The sequence below is a fragment of the Equus asinus genome, chromosome 27, assembly GCF_041296235.1.
Source record: "Equus asinus isolate D_3611 breed Donkey chromosome 27, EquAss-T2T_v2, whole genome shotgun sequence".
NCBI classification, from domain to species: domain Eukaryota; kingdom Metazoa; phylum Chordata; class Mammalia; order Perissodactyla; family Equidae; genus Equus; species Equus asinus.
Window position 1 is genome coordinate 1160948 of NC_091816.1, and position 19061 is coordinate 1180008.

Below are 19061 nucleotides of genomic sequence, written 5' to 3' on the forward strand. Positions count from 1 at the left end.
AGCTTGAATTTTGAATTAAGAGAAAGCTTAGGCTAACAGTTAACCTTGGATTAAAATTTATTTTACTAACGTTAACTTGATATCACACAATGATATTCTATTTCCTCCAGGAAATTTTTTGCGCCATTATAAAATTTTAGCTAATGCCACTAAATTCTAGACATAAGACACACTGCTGGTGAACACTATTAGTTGCTTATTCAAAAACTGATCACTTATTTATAAAATCAAAAGAGGTATAATCCAAATATACTCAGTGGAGAAAAATGAGTGAACCTCTTCCGCCATAATCTTTTCCCTCTGAGTCTGTCCCAGAATGCAGGTGACAGAAAGCATTCAGTTCCATGGCTACAGCAGTATATAGTAAACAATAAAGTGTTGTAAGAGATCTCTGTACTTTTTTTAAGAGCTTGTTATCCAGCTTAACTGCAAAGAAGCTATTCGGAAGCAAGAGTGATGGCAAGGCCAACATGGGTACAGCAGGATGGGTCTGGGGAACATCAGAGTGGACTTTGAATCAACCAGATTTAAATTTGACCTCTAGCCCTGTCACTCTCAAGCCATATTCCCTTGGACAAGTTATTGTATCACTCGGAGCCTCCATGTCTCATGTTTATTTAAAGAAATAACAGGAAGTACTTCCCAGGACTGCTGTCAGGAACAAATGAGGGGATTCTGGAAGTAAAATAGATTACGAAGTGCTTGAACGCTATGCAGAAATTGGTCCCCTTTCTTTTCTTCAGGCGCACCCTCAGGCGAGTCACTGCCGCACCGAGAGCCAGACCGGCGAAGGCTCTCTCCTCCAGCCACAGACTCCCAGGAGGGCGGCTGCTTTCCTTTCGAATTTACACTCTGGTCACTGCTGGAATAATTTCTGTGGCAAGGCTAGTGCCCACATGTGACTGAAGAAGAAAAGGCACAGACAACCCTCATCAGAGCACCTTGTCAACCACAGGAAGACAGCCTTGATTTCCCTGCCTCTGACTCAGCTGCAGGGGCCTTGCCCACAGGCGATGACACCACCTTTGCAGCACAGGTAGACCCAGTAGCCTCTGACCTGGTTTCAGCGTCCTGTGTGCTCACCTGGGCCCTTTCTGGAAGAGTCCACTAGCACAGCCTGTGGCTGCACCACACCTCTTCACCATCCCTGTATCAATTCCCTGACTAGTTACTATAAAAACCTCCCAATCTTACTGAGCTATTCCTGCCTGGATTCTCATGGCATGACGCAGAGGAGCAGAGATTCCAGAAGACGTTAGGCCACGAGGTAGAAGATGAGAAGAACATAACAGAGAACATTGCTCCAAGAGAATGTCAGACCGGCCTCCACGTTATCAAATTATCTGCTTATTGAGAAAGCAAGTTCCAGGGCTGAGCAGCAGCCACATTCAGGAGCTCCGGAACGGGACCCTCGACAGCGCTCCCCTCTTCACCACTTCCCTGGGCCCCTTCAGCAACCTCCAGGGCCACACCTGCAGCGGAGTGGTGCCCGCATCCAGGCAACAGCAGCAGGGAGCGCCCGGAGCGGGGGACTGCTAGGCCGCAAAGTCGCAGCAGTTTCCTTTCAACAAGAAACCAATTCCCTGAAGAAACCTGCCCAAGATCAAAAACAGTTGTGATGTGGAGACTCCTACTGCAACCGTAGAGAAAAGAAAGAGAACTCAGAAATCTCCTCAAGCAGAGTGACTCTTGCCGTCTAGAATATACAAGACCACCTGCAGAGCCTGTGAAAAATGTAGGTAACTGGCACCACCCCAGACACACACAACCTGAAGCTCTGGGAGGGCCTTGGGCATCTGTACTTTTTTACTGCTCCAAATCAAAGCTTGAGAAACGTTGGCTGAGTCTGCGACTACTGTCAGGGGCAAGGCAGACTCGGAGCCGAGTCGTCCCCTCGAGGGCAGCACTTCTCAGGCTGGGTGGCAGTACAGTGCTCTTAAAGAGGCTGGGAACTGCAATGCCAGAAAAGGGCCTTGTGGAGAAGAAAGCTGGGAACCACAAGGTTAAAACAAACATTTGTGTTTACTTTGAAACTCCCAGAACCTTCACTAGACCAAGGAGCATTGTACCCTGCAAGAGAGGAATACAATATATGGTATTTTCCAAACTTATTTGTCACAAGTATGTCCTTTGGAAAAGCATCCCGTAGCATTAGTACTCTCTGAAGGACAATTTGGGAAATATTGGTCTGACGTAATTGTCCTCCATGAGTTGTTTCTAGTTTCCTCTAGAGTTCTCCAGGTTCCTCTGGAATCTCTAGTTTCCTGAAAGGACAGTAAGGTGAAAACATTCATTTCAAAGATTGTCTGCGTTCCTGCACTGGGGGCTGGAGCACTCGGAGGACAGTCACTGAGCACTGACTCCAGCTGCAGATCAGTTAGAATCGGGAGAGGAGGACCCTGCCTCCCGCTTCTCTCTACTTGGCAGGCTACTTGAAACAACTCAACACTTTCTAACTTGGTCCCAAAAGAAAAGAACATAAGTAATTTAAAAAAAAAAGGAATAGCTACCAAGTGGTGAATCAAAATGAAACTGTGCACATATCACCGAATTTCCTGGAAAAAGTTTCCAGGGGTATTCACTTTCTCTGCAATACTGCAAACCTCCTTCCTCCATCAAGATGATGCTTGTAGGAGCCCTGTGAGCTGTTACTCGCGGAGCTAGCAGCAAGGGCACACATAGGCCTGCTTTACAAGAGAGATCCTCACAAGGAAGGTACCTCCAACTTCAGGTCAGATGATGCCACAGCTGTCAAGAGGCACGACTTTCTTCCCTCTGTTTCCCTTCTAGGGAATCAGAATTTTAAATTCTCAACGCAAGTGGTAGCCTTCTAGCTGTGATCAGTTTCTTACTTGCATTTCTTTTGTGGCCAGGATTACACACATGCAACAATGAAAAGCCACAGGCAGGGTATTCAGTTGGTGATGAAAAAGATATTAATATCATAATACTAGCTTCAATATCATATTCTAGCCAGTGAGAGCTCATCACAGACATCGTTATTACTCCTATAGATTATTATTTGATTCTGAGTAAAGTGAAATTAAGTTCATCTAAGCAAACCTAAAAAGAATCCAGTCACTCATGTCCTACCAGAATACTGATCACCTAAGTACAAAGAGCGCCCTACACATTACCCACAAATACAGTGTGCCCGTGCCCTCACTCAGCACATTGGCTGAGCGTCTCCCACGCACCAGGCTGCATTCAGGGGTTGGAAATACAGCAGTGAATAAGAGATCAAAATCCCTGCCCTCGTGAAGCTTTTAGTCTAGATCTAAGAATCCAAATATTTAGCAAATTAATTGGATTTTTGTCATTTCTATTTTCTTCCAAGGTTTATTCACTATTATAATGCCTGTCTCCCTTTGATCACACAAATCTTGAAATGTTAGAGCTCAGAGAAGTGACTTTGGCAGCTCTGTGCATGGCATGAATTCCAGACGAGTGGGATCCTAGCTGCACTTGCACATGTGACCTTAGATGACCCTTTACTTCTCTGAGCCTCAGTTTCCTCATCTGTTAAACAAGGACTGGCTTTGAATCCGACTCAAGCACAGCAGTTAAGGGGTGTTTAGAAATGTTTGTGGGGTGGGGGGCCAGGGCATTCTGGGGGACACAAAGACTGAGTGGGCCCAGGAGTGCTAAACACCCTGTGGTCACAGGACAAGCCCAGCCCAGGGCATGGAGCTTGTGGATGCTAGGCTGGGAGCAGGACCGAGATCTGCTGCACTCAGTTTGAGGCCCTGTTCAAGAGACCATGGCGGTCCATTTGTTTAAGGCCTGTCTGGGGTGATACACTCTCTGATTCCTGTTCACGTGGAGTAGTCCAGGCAGGGCACTGGAGGTTCTTTCATGGGAGAGCCGTGTGCCAAGGTCCTCCACTCAGAAGTTCTCAGACTGGGCAGCCTCTAGCCATCACTCTAAAGCTACCTAGATTTTCAAAATATCTCATTTCTATCAGGAGAGTCTTTTCCTAGCTGAAGCCCAAATACAGAAAATTAAAATTATTACATCAACTCGATCTAATTTCCACTACGATCTAGCTAATTTGCACAGCTATTGTATCTTGTTACACCAAGATATAAATCTTATAACAACCCTGGTTTTGAGAAGATTTATAGCATTCTTCCAAAGCCTGAAGTGGATAATGCTAAAGTATTTTACAAGCAAATCATTAACCCACAGAAAATAAGCAGCTTGTAGGGAGAATAATACATGAACCAAATCAAAAAAGTTAAGTAAGAAAATTTTATCAAATAAACAATGTAATTAAATAGCTATGGTTTCATTCACAAGTAAGCAGGGTACAACGCAATCCTGTCCAAGTGGTAAAAATCAGACCTCTCTACTCGATGTATCATACACGAAAGAAAGAATTTTCATCATTTGCCAACTAGGTTGAAATGTCATCCTGCCTTCTGTCCGTGTGTGGTGAATTATAATCTTGCTCCTTACAGTTATTTAACCCCTAATTTGCCCTTAAGGCACATATTTGGGTGGCTTAAAGCTACAGAAAGATTGTAAAACATCCCCAGAAAGATTAACTTATATCTAAATTGATCGTTCTCAAACTGTGCACCAAGGCACCCCAGGGCAGCAAAGGGAACTCACGGTTATGCTTCAGAGTATTTTAAACTTTCAAGCAAACTGCAATACTCAACATCTATTGGACATCATGCAAACTACCAGCTCGAGGCAGTTCACACTGTCAACATTAGGTCGAGCCACATTCCTTTTGATGATGATCATATCTTTGGGAAACTACATTTTTAGCAGTCACTGTGATAAAAAGCAACCGCTACACAAAATGAAGTGGCAGTGTCTAATCTGACTGCAAGGTTTAAGAGCTGTGCAGAGCCCAAGAAATGCACACATCTCGTTATTAAGCAACTGTGGTTAAGAACGAGATAAAACTATTATTTTTCTATCAATTTATTATATTAATTTTTTCAAACCACTACTAAGTTGTTAGGACATAAATACTCATAAGCTAGTGGACCTAACTACTCAATGAAAAAACTGTCAGCCATTTCTTTTAGTCAAAGGGTGCTGGAAAAACTGATGAGACACTAACGGCACCAAGAACTGAGAAAGTGAAACCTTTGACCTAACATCTTGGTCAATCTCCAAAAGAGGGCAGAGAATCAAAAAGTTTAGTTTCTAAAGAGCAGATATTTGAAAAAAGAGATCAGCTCCTGGGCCACCTCCTTGAGCAGCCACAGTGACAACAACAGCTGCAGGGGCCCCTGCAGAAGGGTCAGGACCACGAGGTCATCAGTCCGCACATTGTAGGGCCGCTGCCACCTTTGTTTCTGGAGGGTTCAAATATGGGAGGAAGAATGAATACATATAGTAAACACAGCCTGTAACTAAAGGCATATTTTCATATTGTCACTAGACCGTAGTTTTTTTATTATGAACTTAGGAATGGAGGCTCTTCAGAATAATTCACCATGCTACCAAACACAAGCATTCTGTAAAAAATCAATTACGGTTACTTCAGTTCCCTTTCAGGCCTTATATCCATCAGTCTTCAATCCAACTGAGGCTCGCCACAAAATAAAGATCAGGTGGGAGCCGCCACATAAGCCAAACATCTTAACTGTCAAAAAAACAGGCTTTAAGAATGCTCATTTCGGGGCTGGCCCAGCGGCGCAGCAGTTAAGTGCGCACGTTCCGCTTCGGCGGCCCGGGGATCACAGGTTCTGATCCCGGGTGTCTATGTCTATGGCACCGCTTGGCAAACCATGCTGTTGCAGGCAACCCACATATAAAGTAGAGGAAGACGGGCATGGATGTTAGCTCAGGGCCAGTCTTCCTCAGCAAAAACAGGAGGATTCGCAGATGTAAGCCCAGGGCTAATCTTCCTCGGGAAAAAAAAAAATTCTTTGAAAAAAAGGAAGGTTAATTTTGAGCCAGCCCTGAAGGCCTAGCAGTTAAAGTTTGGTGCACTCCACTTGGGGGGACCAGGCCCCATTCCCAAGCGCAGAACCACACCACACTTCCAGTCACATAGAAGAAATGGTCGCATAGAAGAACTAGAAGGACCTACAACTAGAATATACAACTTTGTACTGGGGCTTTGGGGAGAGAGGAAAAAAAAGGAAGATTGGCAAATGATGTTAGCTCAGGGTGAATCCTTCCCAGCAAAAAAAAAAAGAAAGTATGCTAATTTCATTATAGGCAAATAATTGACTGATAGGTATCGAAACAAAAGGGGTAAAAGTAACATATTTCTTGGGGCTGGCCCCATGGCCGAGTGGTTAAGTTTGCACGCTCCGCTGCAGGCGGCCCAGTGTTTCGTTGGTTCGAATCCTGGGCGTGGACATGGCACTGCTCGTCGGGCCACGCTGAGGCGGCGTCCCACGTATCACAACTGGAGGAACCCACAACGAAGAATATACAACTATGTACTGGGGGCTTTGGGGAGAAAAAGGAAAAAATAAAATCTGTAAAAAAAAAAACAAAAAGTAACATATTTCTTATTAGTTGCCAGCAGAACAAGAGTGACCACAGTGAAGAAACAGAACATCATCTTGCCTGGGTCATCAAAATCAGCCTCGCCAACAAGGGGCAGGTGGCAACCACATGCCTCCCAATGGGATACCTGATAAGAACACATCACTTGTGTAGAATTCCTGATGGGGATGCAGAGCCCGAACCCAATCATGAAAACGCTCGGCTAACCCAAAATGAGGAATATTCTTTAAAAGAAAAAAGATTGTATTCTTCAAAAACATAATTTCACAAAAGACAAAGAAAGGCTATGAAAACGGTTCAGATTAAAGGAATCTAGAGACATAACAACTAAATGCAGTACCCGATCCCAGTACTGGAGGGGAGAAGTTATAAAAGACACTAGTAAGTCCATTTACAAAACCGAAACAGAGTACATTGGATAAATTTAAATAAATGTTAGATTTACCGACTGATACCTGCACTATTGTTGTTTTAGAGAATATCTTTATTCCTAGAAAATATACACTGAATTATTTAGGAGTAAAGGGCTGTGATGTATAAATTTATTCTCAAATGGTGTAGAAAAAAATGAGGTATATTAATTTTTAATGTATATACTAGAGAGAGAGAGAAGGGGCACAAATGAAAAGCAAACAGTGCAAAATATTACCAATAGGTCCATCTGGGTCAAGGTTATATGAGTGTTCTTTGTACTATTCTTATTTATGCAACTTTTCTATAATTTGAAATTATTTCCAAATCAATTATTTTCCAAAAGTAAAGTACTGTACCACATTTTAGCACAAGAAAATAACTGCTAAGTAACTAAGGATACTTGCGCCACAGCCAAAGAATATATGTGTCATTACGTAGTACACTTCGAATATCTTACAATTTTATTTGTCAATTATACCTCAATAAAACTGAAGAAAAAGAACACATACATATATCAAAAATATATGGTCTTAATGACAGGAATTCACGATAAATCAATAGTGTGATGAAACCAAAGCCCATAAAAAGAGGTTCTCTACTCATGAGCCTGTTGAAGGTTCTAGAGTGCATGACATGTAAGAACAGTGAAAAGAGCTGAAGATGTCAAGCCTAGAACGAAAACGATTCCATCTCCTGCAGGGGCCCTGGTTGCTGAGGTTCGCCACGTGGAGGCGCAGTCAGCGTCATTCTGTGGTCCTCCTGCAGGCAGAGCCACAGTAACTGAATTCCCCTAATGATTCTGATCCTGTAGGTCTGGAGTGGAGCCTAGGGATCTGGTTTGCTCTCCAGATCCCAGCAGACTTGGCTGCAATGGCTCCAGGACTCACGCTATGGGCTTCAGTTCTAACAGACCCTTCTCACGCTGGGAGCCCCAGCCTCAGAGCCAGACCTAAAGGAGTATGGGGTGTTCTTTTAAGTGTCCATGGATTCCCTTACAGGGTATGAGTAACATCAGGGAGGATGGTTTTCATCTTCATTAAACTAGCTGGAGGCCCGGACAGAGAAAAGGACCCTTGGGGCTAAGCTGCCTAGCTAATTCCTACACGTCCACCAAGACCTCAGCTCAAGCATCGCTTTTTGGGACTGATTCCTATAGTCCATTCCCCCCGGCTAGGCGAGAGGCCCCCTGCCTGCTCCCCAACCCATCCGCCTCATGGCCTTGCTCAATCTTGCGCTGAAACTGTTCCTTCCTGTTTCTCCCTCTAGCCTGCTCCTCGAGGGCAGGGACTGTCAAACGTTCCTCCCTGAATCTCCAGCATCGAGCAATGGCTGACATCCAAGCTAACGTCTATTTAACTCATTAATTGAATTATTTCAACTACGTAAGTCAGAAAAGGAAAAGGCAGTGATCAGAGATTTTTTCCATTTTAGAATAATGTAAACGTTTACATCATGTTAATATTGACAACAATTTATTGTATACCTACTATGTGCCAGGTACTTCACAAACATTAATCTCAACCCTTACAAGAACTCTTAACTGGTACTATTCATTCCATTTTCCAGATGAAGAAAGCAAAGTACAGATGGGTTAAATAGCACTGGCTCCCACTGCTAACGAGGAATGGCCCTGAGGTTCCAATCCTGATTCTAGAACTCTTGTGAAGACAACTGCCTCTCATCTAGAAACAGTCCAGCAATGGTTCCAACACCAAACTGCCCAACAATAGGAGGGGAGAAAGGCCATGGTCATCACCATGTGTGGCCTAAATTACAGAAGAAATTCAGTGGAAAGGAAATGCCTACGTAATTCCTTTACTCTGCTTCTACAGGGAAGAAAACGACCTGAATGTATCTTACGAAGACACCAACAAGCGCAAGTTACCACATTGGCAGCTATTTTCATTTTTGTTCCCCAAATCAAAATGAAACAATTGGTAACAAGAAATTCAAAGTGCAGCAAAGAGGATAACAAGAAGGTTTTTTTCTGATGCACCTTTGACCTTTCTAAAAGTTAATTATTTTCTCTCATTCATATACTTTTTTGTCTTAAGTTTCTCCCATGATTTTATTCAGGAAAAAATGAAAGACCTTCCTTGAGGGAGGGAGATAAAGACTAGCCAAAGAGGTAAGAAGAAAGATATTCTTTTAAATTAATTGAAGCCTCAGATCCTGTGCCATCCGTTTCACCGCCTTCCTCCGGAGAACGGCAGGAGGTCCATGCACCACTCACTCACACTCACATGTCCAGTAGACATCTGTCAGCACCTGCGATGTGCCAGGCATTGTACTGGGCACTGAGGATGAGACGTTGTCCCAGTAGAGCCCAGGACCCTCCAGAAACTGCAGGCTAGTTAACAGGAAAGAAAGGCGAGAAAATCAAATGGCAGTAACACCATAAATGGGGAGTTAACCTGCAAGTCAGCCTAGGGGAAGCGGACCCGGAAGAAAGCACCACCAAAGCCAAGTCATGGAGAATGAATAGGAGCTGGCCCATCCAATGAGCTTGGGAAGACATCCCAGGGAGAGGAAACAGCACACCCTGGCCCTGGGCAGAGAGGGTCATGCCAGGGAGCCACATGGGGTTTGGGTTGGTTGGCACACCAGAGCACGGGTTACCCTGGAGGTGCCAGGACAACACTAGTATGTTCCAGACCAGGAGCAACATGAGCAAAGATGCACTTTTGAAAGGCCACTGTGATGGCAGGGTGGTGGGTAGTGTGGTAGGGAGACAAGGAAAGCAGGGCAGTAGTCCAAGTGAAAGTGTTAAATGAGGGCCTGAGCTAACACAGAGATGGCAGAGAAGGGAGGCAGGGGGGAAAGCGGGGAAGAAGGGGAGGCAGGGTGACAGCACTTGGTGAAGTAAAGTAAGGAAGTCAGGGGTGCCTTCTGGATTTCTGGCCTGGGTAACTGGGCGGAAGTAGGAGGATTGGACTGGTGACCAAAGTAAGAGCTCAGCCGGGGCCATGATGAGGGGGGCTGCCAGAGGGATAGGCAGTAGAGATGGCCGGGAGTCGGTGGCACAGGAGAGTAGAGTGAGCTGGGGGACAAATTTGGAAGTCAGCCGTAAATGGAAGACAGCTCACCATTTAGACCAGAGAAACTACAGAGATGACATAGGGTGAGAGGACAGAGAGTCTGGAAGGCTAAGGGAGCACCAATATATAAGGAATGGGAAAGGGGACTACGCAGGAACAGTCCAAGAAGTAAGGAAAAAACTAGAGGAGCTTATTGTCATGTTATACAAGCCAAGGGAAGTGAGAGTTTCAAGGCCGGTGATCAAAGTGTCAAATACTGGAGAGAAGTCAGGTCACATCTGTTATCCATAATCTGGCTTTCTAAATACCAAAAATAAGAGTTAAAATGCCGTGCATCACATTACAATGAGATGAACAATAACAATGAGATCAAAACACACAACTAGGACTTCAGGGAAAGAAAAGTTAGGTACTCATATAACACAAACAATCCAACCAGCCCACACGCTGTCACCTAATCCACACCTAGGTTCAGGTCATGGCTCAAATTAGGACAATTTTCCAAAATCAACATACAAAAATCAGTTGCATTTCTATACACTAACAACGAAGTAGCAGAAAGAGAAATTAAGAATACAATCCCATTTACAATTGCAACAAAAAGAATAAAATACCTAGGAATAAACTTCACCAAAGAGGTGAAAGATCTGTACACCGAAAACTATAAAACATTGTTGAAAGAAATCGAAGAAGACACAAAGAAATGGAAAGATATTCCGTGCTCTTGGATTGGAAGAATCAACACATTAAAATGTCCACACTTCCTAAAGCAATCTATAGATTCAATGCAATCCCTATCAAAGTTCCAACAACACTTTTCACAGAAATAGAACAAAGAATCCTAAAATTTATATGGAGCAACAAAAGACTCTGAATAGCCAAAGTCCTGAGGAAAAAGAACAAAGCTGGAGGTATCACATTCTCTGATTTCAAAATATACTACAAAGCTATAGTAACCAAAACAGCATGGTACTGGCACAAAAACAGACACACAGATCAATGGAAGAGAATTGAGAGCCCAGAAGTAAACCCACACGTTGATGGACAGCTTATATTCGACAAGGGAGCCAAGAGCATATGATGGAGAAAGGAGAGTCTCTTCAATAAATGATGTTGGGAAAACTGGACAGCCACATGCAAAAGAATGAAAGTAGACCATTCCCTTACACCATGCACAAAAATCAACTCAAAATAGATTAAAGACTTGAATGTAAGACCTGAAACCAGGAAACTTCTAGAAGAAAACATATGCAACACGCTCTTCAACACCAGTCTCAGCAGCATATTTTCAAGTACCACGTCTGACTGGGCAAGGGAAACAACAGAAAAAATAAACAAATGGGACTACATCAAACTAAAAAGCTTCTGCACAGCAAAGGAAACCATCAACAAAACAAAAAGACAACCTAATAATTGGGAGAAGATATTTGCAAATCATATATCAGATAAGGGGTTAATATCGAAAATATACAAAGAACTCACACATCTCAACAACAAAAAAACCAACAACCCGATTAAAAAATGGGCAAAAGATGTGAACAGAGATTTCTCTAAAGAAGATATACGATGGCCAACAGGCACATGAAAAGATGCTCAACATCGTTAGCTATCAGCAAAATGCAAATCAAAACTACAATGACGTATCACCCCACTCCGGCCAGAATGGCTATAATTAACAAGACAGAAAACAATAAGTGTTAGAGAGGATGTGGAGAGAAGGACACCCTCATACACTGCTGGTGGGTGTGCAAACTGGTGCAGCCACTATGGAAAACAGAATGGAGTTTCCTCAGAAAATTAAGGATAGATCTACCGTATGATCCAGCTATCCTATCCCACTACTGAGTATTTATCCAAAGAACTTGAAAACACAAAGGCATAAAGATACTTGCACCCCTATGTTCACCGCAGCATTATACACAATACCCAAGACTTGGAAGCAACCTAGGTGCCCATCAAGGGACGAATGGATAAAGAAGATGTGGTATTTATACACGATGGACTACTACTCAGCCATAAGAAATGATGAAATCTGGCCATTTGTGACAACATGGATGGACCTTGAGGATATTATGCGAAGTGAAATAAGTCAGCGGGAGAAAGTCAAATACCGTATGATCTCACTCATAAGTAGAAGACAAAAATAACGACAAACAAACACGTAGCAACATAGATTGGATTGGTGGTTACCAGAGGGGAAAGGAGAAGGGAGGAAGGCAAAGGGGTGATTAGGCTCATGTGTGTGGTGATGGATTATAATTAGCCTTTGGGTGGTGAACATGATGGAATCTACACAGAATTAGAAATACATTATGATGTACATCTGAAAAAAAGATTAGGACAGTTTTTCCAAGGCTACAGCTAAGTGTTTTATTCTGCTTTGCCACAAAAAATTATCATAAAAGTCACATGTTACAAATCACATGATAGTACTTAATTTAATTTTCATTTAATCTTTTTTTCCCCTATCAAGACCCCTATTCTTTGACATATATCCCACAGGTTTGGGACAAGGGTGGCTATTCACATGTTTTCTAAACTTAGAAAACACATTTAATGATACAAGTAGCCCCGGCTGCAAGTTTTGATTATTAATGAAATTGGTTCTCCTATCAGTTTTGTGGGATCTTCTTCCAAAAGGCTCCTGTCCTGTTGAAGTTAGCCTAGCTGATTTCTATTTCTTGTAACCAAGAATCCTAAATAATATCCAACATTTTAACCACCAAGAAATATCAGTTTAAATATTAGCTATCATTATATTCTAAAAGGATATTTCAAATTTTAATACATAAGAAAAAAGACCAGAACCTCAAAGTAAAGGTTATTCTTTTAAAGCGAATATTAGCTCTTTGAAAACATCACCTTATTCTTGTTTCTCTGCAGACGACTGACACCTTCACCAGAGACTGGATTCCAGTCCAAGAATTGGCACTCGGCAACCACAAAGTACACTCAAAGTCTAACATGTAAGTCTCATTACGTTTGTTGAGTTGAAAATATGCAACTCTTTATTAAAACAGTTAAGTGTAAACATTAACATTTCTAACTGCCATATATTTTTCAAGGCTTTTAGAAGAAAAGTTGCAGTATCAACTTGGATTAGATAGTTTCCCAGTGGTGGAGATGAATTTTGTTTTTTCTGGTGGCCCTCACTATAGGATCATGTTTGTAATGTTAAAAAATCTAAGGAACAATGGAGCTGGAAGCTTCTAGAAGGCTATAATTCTTTCTTTTGCCCAGCGTCCATCTCTAGTCCTCACCCCACCTCTGCCCTCAAACCTTTCACACAGCTCCATCAGATCCCCACCGTCCCGGCTCAACACGCGCCCCTGGCCAACCGGCTTCCACGTTCGGCTAAAGTCCTGCGGGAAACTCAGTACACAGTGGGCGGGAACCTTTGAGTAAAAAGAGAACTGCTACCTGAGTGTCAGCTGAACATGTTGAAACTGTGCTCTTTTCGAGCACCAGAGTGTTATTTACAGTTTTTGAGTCATGATTTTCCACATGAAAGGTCCAATAGAGTGAAGGAAGAAAAAAAAGACAGAAGGAGCTGACTCCTCATGAGCAATCAAATAAACCCTGGAGCTTGTCGTGCCCTCTGCCTGTGACAGAACAAACATTTCTGCTCTTAATCATAAAAGCAATGCTTAAGTGTCATACAAATATTTCTGGATGAGCAATAAGATCCTATCATCTTTACCGAAGCAAAACAGGTGAGGAAGGAGTAATTTTGAATCTGACTTTTTTGAAGAAGAAGATTAGCCCTGAGCTAATCTGCCACCAATCCTCTTCTTTTTGCTGAGGAAGACTGTCGCTGAGCTAACATCTACGCCAGTCTTCCTCTATTTTGTGTGTGGGACGCCTGCCACAGCATGGCTTGATGAGCGGTGTGTAGGTCTGCGCCTGAGATCCGACCCGCGAACCCTGGGCGGCAGAAGTGGACCATGTGAACTTAACCGCTGCACCACCGGGCCGGCCTCCTGAATCTGATTTTAACTGCATATATAGGTAACAGTAAGAAAAGGAATAACAAGGTCTAAAATTAAATTCCAAAAGTCTTATCAATGTAAATACAGTTTGTTTTTATTGGATTACACATTCTTAAATAAAAAGTGATTTTAAAATCTGAACAAATGAAAAAGCTCAAGGAAGGAAAAGTGCCCAAAGCAAAGAAATTTATTTCATTTTTTTACTTTTAGAAGGATTAATTATCATTTTAAAGCAAGGCCTTTGACTTACTTTTTGTTATTTTTAATCATGGTAAAAATACATAAAACATAAAATTGACCATCTTCCCAATTTTTAAGCAGACAGCTCAGTGGTGTTAAGTGCATTCACACTGCTGTGTGACCAATCTCCAGGAATTTTTCATCTCGCAAAATTGAAACTCTCCACCAACTGAGCTACCCTCGATTCTCCCCTCCCCTCGGGCCCCGGCCACCACCAGGCTACTCTCCGTCTTTATGAATATGGCTACTTTAGATGCCTCATCTAAGTGGAATCATACAGTCGTTTGTCCTTTTATGACTGGCTTATTTCAATTAGTATAACATCCTCAAGGTTCATCTATGCTGTAACATGTGTCAGAATTTCTTTCCTTTTTAAGGTAGAATAATATTTCATTCTCTGTGTAGACCACATTGTGTTTACCCAGTCACCTATCAAGAGACACCTCGGGCTGCTTCCCAACTTCACTGACTGACTTTTTAAACTTATTTAACTAGGCAGGCCCTGGCGCTGGAGTCAGACCGCCTGGGTGCAAACCCCTCACCTCCGTGGTAGCAGCACAGAAAACACAAACGTCAAAAAGGAGGAAGCAGGCAGAGGGAAGATCAGTACCTCGTGAAGCGCTCAGCAAATTAAAATACTGCCATTGATGGGTTCTGATGAGGGTTTTGAGATACCAGAAATGCATGCAAACATTTGTTTGCGAAGATGAATATGAAGAGAGATACGCCAGATGCTGAAAATGCAGAGACAGTGCCTCCTTTGAGGGCAGTGGGGGCCACAGGACAGACAGCTAACAGGTCAACAACTGTACACAATGGGGAAAACAAGGTGAGAGGGAGGCAGGCACAACGGCCCAGCCTCGGCCAGGGCTCTGGAAAGACTTTCCAGAGCTGGGTCCCAGAGCAGGAACAGAGTCAGGAGGGCACAGAGCAAGGAGAAGGCACTGCAGAGAGGGGACTGCAGAACAAGAGTGAGAGGCTGAAGGGCAGGCTTGGAGGTGATGAACTAACTCGAAGAAAAGGGAATCTCAATAAGCAGAGCCCCAAAACAGAACAGAAAAGACAAAAAACAAGGCCTAATTAAGTGTCGATCAACAGGAAGAAATGAAACCCCCGAGAAGGCAAGCGCCACTGGATACCCGCGCTGGTGCTGTGTGAGTCTCCTGGCGCAGGCCTGGCGTGGCTGCATCTGCTGAAAACAAACTGTGGCTCAGGAGTATAAATTCAAACTGTAGCAGCAAAAGCTGAAACTCGGTAAAAGCTTACAGACTTTATGTCACACTTCATTCCATTAAATGGAAATATTTTAAAAGTCTAAAACACGTCCAAAAGAAGGCCACTTTATAAAATGCACACTGCTCTACTCAGTTCTCTGGTTTTTCTAATATGAGCAACTTGACAAGTTACCACATTATAGATTTATATTAGTATTTTCTTCCAGAAAAATATTGAATCAGCTACCATTTTCTGTTATCTGGTAGTCGCATTGCATGGGCTCCCAGAACTGCAAAAGGCCTATGGAGTTATTTCTCTACCAAGAGAGCTTCCGTTGCCCAGACGCTACACAAGCAACTAAGCAGACCACAGACCTGAGAGCAGAAAGGTCTGTGCCCTGCTCATGGATGAGCCGGGAGACCATCGTGCTCACAGTAACGACAACACAGTGACACGCTCGGTACAGAGAATGTGGAACGGGCCGGGGAGGAAGAGGTGGCACTTTGGGGCCGGGGACATCCCGTTATCCACTTCTCCATCACTCACTCACCCACTCACTCCTCTCTTCAGTGCCTCCTGGGTGCCCGGAGCTGTCTCTAAGTGTGGAGACGCCTGTTGAGGAACACCCCACGGCTGCTGAAGGACCAGTACAAGTTCCCCGGGCAGGGAAGTGAGGGTGGTGAGGAAGAAGGCATTCCAGGTAGGAGGAGGGGTATGGAGACCAACCCAGCTTCAAGCAGGCGGAGTGAGTGGGCGAGGGACCGGCAGGAGAGGAGCAGAAGATGGGAGACCAGAGAGGGTGTGACCAGGAGCACAGGTCAGGGGAGGGGCCACTGAAAGACAGCGGCACACCTTTCCCTTGACAGGAGGAAAGGAAGAAAGGATGTGTGGAAATGTGCAGGGAGAGTGAGGAAATACATCAACGGGGCACAGGGTGGCCGTAAAAACGTGAGCAGCAATTCACTGAGAAGGCGCGGTGAGGAACAGGCACTGTGAAGGACGTGTGTGTGACACCAGGGTATCCCACTGCAAACCTTCTATGGCCTAATGCTATGAAATATCTGAACCAAAACATGAACTCTCCTTGCTTGCATTCCCTGACCACCTACCACAAGGAAAAAACAACCCAGTCACTCTTTTCCCGGTTTATATGTTTGTTTCTTGCAGGTCTGATGAAGGTCCATTGCTCGAAGTCCACACCCTGAGTCTATAAAGGAGAGGGTCCTGGAAAACCGGCTTCCCAAGCTAGCACTTGGTGGAGTGCTAGCCAGGTGGAGCCTCGGCGCCCTGGCAACGTCCCGTGTGTCTGCACAGGGATCCACAGCACCATCCTCGCCCCCTGAAACCCAGCTCGCGCTGTGTGGCTCTGGCTTCCGCTACTCCAGTAGCTTCACAGTAGAGAATTAACATCCTACCACTTTGCATTTGCCCAAGGGGACCTTACCCAGCTTTTGACGGCTTCTGTATTTTGTAAAGTTTCCTTTGCCTCTTTTCTACTATTCTCTCAAGGTTTGAGTATTTATGGTCTACATGGTGTTCTAATGACATTCTCTTCTACATCATCCAAGTCACTCTCAAAACATTAAACATCACAGACCTAAGATTAGCACAATCCCATATGACCCTCAAGTGGGCCCTAAATCACCCAGGCCTCTCAGCAACTTGACTTTCTACTCAGAAAGGAATTTGTGAAGAATGATTCTTTGATTATTTTTGTTCGTTTCATTAACTTTTGGCCAAGGCTGTTTTTATTTTTCTGTTATTAGTAACTCGGATACAATCCCTTTTTAACTCCTCATTTAGTTTTAGTACAAAGCAGTTCATTAACGCAAAACCAAATCAAATGTTTTGACTTCCACTCTTTTATCTTAATCAATGTAACAAAAGTAAAAACAAAAAATACAAAATCATGAACAAAACCTGTATAGAAATTCGTTAAATAAAGAGGAAGGGCGAAGAGAGCTTCTTGAAGATATGCAAATGCTGAGCACGGCTTACTTATTTTCAATTTTATGTCTACTGAATCATTTCTAGAGGAAACTAAAAAAGGTTTGCTCTGCTGAAGAAGGGAACCATATATACAACTTCCCATTTCATACTGTTGCATTTCAACGTTCATGATGTCCCTAAGGTTCTTGGTGTTTTTTTTAAGTTTACTCTTGCCAGGTATAATAAAAATATCTTATTGCAGAGAAATTCAAAATCATCGGTTACAAGAGCAGAACTAAAACAATGTTCCAGAGATTTACATTGGTCCCCAAACTAAAACCAACTGCCTAATCCATTAGGGCACTATTCTCCAAGACTTCTAGAGAGCACATCCCTAAGATGGTATAAGTTAGAAAGGAAGGTCATTCTTCAATTCCCTAAACATTTTTACTTAAATAATTATAGCATGGTCAAAATTATGGTGCCCATTTGATTAAGGCTAAATATTTGAGAAAACTTAATATTCTGTCACAACTTCCAAAAAGAGAACAAATGTTCCTATTCAAGTGAACATTTTTTAAGAAAGAATTATGAGTTCTTCTAACTACATTATTGGTTTAAGTCATTCGCCACTTTGAGAAGAGAGAAATTCGGAAGAAGCTGGTAAGGTTAAATGCAGACTGCAGGCTTTACAAAGGAGGAGAAGGGTTCAAAGCAGCTCAGGAATGCCATCACTTTGAAAAAGGCTGCATGTCTCACATAGTAACTTGTTATTAATCAAACTATTGAAAGTAAAATGAAATTTAACACATTTCAAACATAGCCAGGATACGGAATACAACTCGGACCATACCCAGGTCTGTTTCTTAAGTAATTTATGATCAACTGACTCACTTACCTGCAAGTATAAGACAAGATTAGGATGGAACTACGTCATTCCTCCACCGGGCGAAAATACCTTGGCTTCTCAGAATGGAAAGGAATCTAAAATAAAAATAGGAAACAGCCCCTGTGAATTTCCATGTCTTAAATGTAGGAGATATTACAAAATGGTAAAATTTTAAGTCATTTAGGATTTAAATTCAATTCATCCAAAGTATTGCCCCCAAAAGCAGGATATTTTCTCCTCCCTAGTTTAATGGGTAAAATACAAAATATTTGTTTAAAACACACATATATAGAATCAAGGTTAAAGTAAACGGTGAAAGCCATGTAGAATTGTGTGTAAAAGCAAGGCAGGGTCGCAGTCACTTGAAAAAGAACTCAAAAAGCAGCAAACCTCGCAATAAAGAACCGTGCCCGCGGCCCGCGCGCCGGCCCTAACTCGCTCCTCGCCTCGGATGCTCCGTCAGCCCCGGAGACACCGGCTCCCAGGCTGGGGTCCGGAGCGACAGTGCTGCCCCCCCGCGAAAGGCCCGCGGTCAGCGTCTCCACTCCCCGCCCTCCCCAATGCTTCCACGCAGTGAAACGTCAAAAAACAGCAAATCCTCTTGAAGTTTTCCCCGAGGCAAGGAAAGGGTCCACACGCTTCGAAACGGTCGGAGGCCGCCAGCAAAGCCCGGCTCTGGGGACGCGGCCCCGGCTCGAGGGCGCGGGGCTCGGGACCGCACGAGGCTGCTGCTGCGCCCGCAGACGCGCCCGGGAGCGCGGGCGGGGAGGGCGGGGAGGGCGGCGAGCGCGCACCGCCTGCCCAGCGGGCGCCGAGGGAGGACGGCCGGGCGCCGCCGCGGGCCGCAGCCGCCCTGCCCGTAAG

The 19061-nt window shown here is 43.7% G+C and overlaps 1 protein-coding gene across 13 annotated transcripts in view; it reads right to left on the minus strand.

Annotated features, from left to right (window-relative positions):
* The window catches only part of CSGALNACT1 (chondroitin sulfate N-acetylgalactosaminyltransferase 1), a 342149-nt gene that overhangs the window by 174444 nt on the left and 148644 nt on the right, over nucleotides 1-19061 (minus strand). For 12 of the 13 annotated variants that reach the window (XM_070499792.1, XM_044751081.2, XM_070499794.1 and 9 more), the window contains exon 2: nucleotides 18207-18292. The gene's annotated coding sequence lies outside the window, so the exon portion shown is untranslated. Of the gene's footprint in view, nucleotides 1-18206; nucleotides 18293-18587; nucleotides 18957-19061 lie in introns of those variants that run through there. The other variant, XM_044751079.2, reaches the window with a different exon arrangement.